This window comes from Odontomachus brunneus, unplaced genomic scaffold (genome assembly GCF_010583005.1).
Source record: "Odontomachus brunneus isolate Ranch 3 - 2012 unplaced genomic scaffold, Obru_v1 Obru_scaffold_155, whole genome shotgun sequence".
NCBI lineage: Eukaryota > Metazoa > Arthropoda > Insecta > Hymenoptera > Formicidae > Odontomachus > Odontomachus brunneus.
Window position 1 is genome coordinate 482298 of NW_022639605.1, and position 3375 is coordinate 485672.

At 43.2% G+C, this 3375-nt stretch overlaps 1 protein-coding gene across 2 annotated transcripts in view; it reads right to left on the minus strand.

The window, feature by feature from the left end:
• Positions 1-2905, minus strand: part of LOC116850782 (Kv channel-interacting protein 1) — a 218057-nt gene extending 215152 nt beyond the window's left edge. For both annotated transcript variants that reach the window (XM_032829429.1, XM_032829431.1), the window contains exon 1: positions 2098-2905. The gene's annotated coding sequence lies outside the window, so the exon portion shown is untranslated. The remainder of the gene's footprint in view (positions 1-2097) is intronic.
• Positions 2906-3375: the final 470 nt, after the last annotated feature.

A 3375-nucleotide genomic window follows, 5' to 3' on the forward strand; every position in this document is an offset into this window, starting at 1 on the left:
TCTCTCTCTCTCTCTCTCTCTCTCTCTCTCTCTCTCTCTCTCTTTCTCTGCCACTCTGAAGCTGTGCGTTTTAGATCTAGATTTCGGGGTCAGCTGCGCGAAGATCGCAAAAATAGCCCGGCAAAGACGTCCGAATATCGCGCGCGGTAAAAATCGATGACTCGGAAATTCCCGAAAGGTTACCGTGCCAAAACTTTGAGAATCGATTTGGGGTGCGGCCGTTCGAAATTTACTGATAACAACCAGGAGCGTAGTCTAGGATGAAAGCAAAGCACAGAGACTCGTTAGCAGCCGCCCGCTAGAGCCAGACAGACAGGTATACGTAAATTTGGCAGCAAATACTTTACTAATCAATTTATATAGGTTACATCCCTTATAAGTGGTTCATATAGCATTCATATTTATCAAATAGAATGACTAAACAGAAATGTGAAAGAGAAATATGGAAAAGATTAACAAAAGTTACTCAAAACAATGTCATGCAAAATGTATTATGAAAGTCTGTGTGTGAGTTTTAATATATTCTTTGCTGCATCAATAGAACAAAAAATTTACGTCATTTTATGATGTGGATTTAATGATCGACAATACGACATATTTATTTCATCAGTGAAATTAAAAAAAAATTGTGAAGTTCTCGTCATCGACTGTGTGTGTCTCGTTGTTATAATCATAAATGTCCCCAGACAGATGTACGTAAGTTTTATAGTAACTTTAGTAGTCAATTTGTAAAAGTTTTATCCCTTATGAATGGCTCATACAATACTCATGTTTATCTCATGTTAAAGTAACGAAATAGAAATATGAAAAAAATAATCTAATTTGACTCAAAACAATATGCCATATAAAATGTAACATGAAGATCTAATTGTAAATTTTAACAAAATTTGTTGCTGCATCAATAAGACAAAAAAATATGCATTATTATATTCATGATTATTATATACGTTATTGTATGTATGATAAATATGCGTTACTATGTATGTATGATGTAAATTTAATGATTAACTTAATACGGCACATTTACTCTTCATCAGTATAATTAAAAGAATTGTAAAGTTCCTATTATCTATTGTCGTGATAATCATGAAAGTCTGCTTGAGTAAAAACGAAGCGACATGCACGGCTATATAGAAAACGTCCAACTACTTTCGCATTATTGCACGCCACATCTAAACTGAACTCTAGTTGACATATTTATTCCGATGGTTTTGAATTATTCGACATGTAAATGCGTTGCATCGACGATGTATATTATACGTTCGGGAAATACAAAATAACCGCGCGATCGGTATCTCGTATGTTAGTAAGAACAAAAGAGGTCAACCAACGGCAAATCTCGGTAAAGAACATAATAACAGCACTGACAAAACCGCCCCGACGGAGAAGGCTAGCGACACAACTTCGTTGCTTTTATCAACGCTAACTATCAGCGTGGATTTACGGGAAATGTGAAAGATTAATGTCAAAATATTTATATCACGATTATTGCGTAAATATAATAATGCAATATGGGGTCAACGGGCATATCACATAGTGTATAAATAAAAGCTCAAGCTCGTCATCGGGCCTTATGTGTGCTTAATGGCGCGGCAAGGATTACGACGTTCAATTATCTAAATTAGTATTTCAGAGAAATGTTTAAAAAATGTCAAGGCAACTTTTCTACGTTGAAAGTAATGTCTTCAACATTTATATATGCACTCTCCCCCCCCCTCTCTCTCTCTCCCTCTTTCTATCTCTCTGATTTTATCTTCCATATTATTTGATTGCACTTTTCAACAATGTTTTATCTATGTTATTCCGTTTTATAATTTAGCAAGTAATTTTCTCTGATAAGATATCCAAAATCAAACGTAACAAATATTATGTGTATAATATATCAAGGAAAATATAAAACTACTGTTAAAAAATTTATTATATATACTATTACAGAGAAAGAACGGGACGTTGCTCCGAAAAGAATCTCTCGTCTCACGATAACGTAGCATAAATGAAATATCTCCGTTATCGAATGTTTCTCTTACGCTGTACACGCGTACTACAATCACTATCTCTATTAACAATTGTGTCACCGATAACAGATCGGAAAGTCACCTGTTAACGAGGGAGCCGCGTTCGCAATACAGCACTGCAATCGGTGATAAACGAGGACTGCGGTGAGGGATTCTCGTGGGCGATTCTCCTTATCGTGCAGCAATTCAGTATAGGGCGTCAGGCAGGCAGGCAGGCAGGCAGACAGGCAGGCAGGTAGGTAGGTAGGTAGGTAGGTAGGTAGGCAGATGGGCAAAGGTAGGCAGGTGGGCGGCCGGGCGGGCGGGTGGATGGGTGGTGGATAGGCAAGGAAGAGGAATGAAATGCGTGTCACGCAACAGGAAAAAGGAGTAAAATGCGTGTCGCGCGCGCAGGAATATTATCGCGGATCTGCTGCTTGGTCCGCGCGACAAGATCGCGGCGACGGTCCCGGGAGCGAGAGGCAGCGGCTGGCACGCGGCGACGGCGGCAGCGGCTGCATCAGCGGCGACGGCGGCGACGACGACGACGCTGGCTATCGATTCGAGCAGATGGATCACACGGGCCACTCGGCGACGCGGTTGACGACCCTCTCACCGTCGTGCGGGGAGACAGCGCGGCGACAAGACGCGAGGACGTCAACTCGCCGCCGATCTCCATAACATGATCTCGCACGGCGCTCCGTATCGTCGCGCCCGTCCTTAACATCGACCCCGCACGATCATTGTCCGTCGAATGAGCGGGAGAGCAAGCACAGAGAAGGAGAGCGCGAGCGCGAACAGGATGTCCCGGAGTCTCGCGAGGCACTGGCCGGTTCGCGCGGAGGGTTGCGAATACGGCGGGTGGCGCGAGTCCAACGCGACAACGACGAGACTCACCCGAACAGGTACGCAACCGGCGGTACACTGATTGCCCGGGTAGAGCGCGCCTAAAAGGCGCCGCTGGTTGGCCGCGCGCCCCAACCAATCGTGAGGCGCCGGCGCGCCGAACCGCCGATCGCTTTGACGCGCTGGCGAACTACCCTTAAGCCGTTTAAGGGTTGTGCGTGAAGGGGTTCGAGAGATTGCGGGGGAGGAGGGGAAGTTAGGGTGTACTGTGCGTGCCTCGTGAGGCACTTGTTTGCGAAGCGCGGGCTTTCCGTACATCCGCTCTCGTGATGCGATCAATGATTAACGCTAGAACTACACTCAGAGAGGAAGATATGGTGGTCGCAACTATGTAGCTGACAAGTATACACATTTGATATGTAGTATTAATATACGAATGTTAATAATATTATTATAATTATGTTTAATATATTAAAATAGAATTATATAGGATAAAATATTAATAAGATTATACAGGATGGAGAAAAGAGGTGGT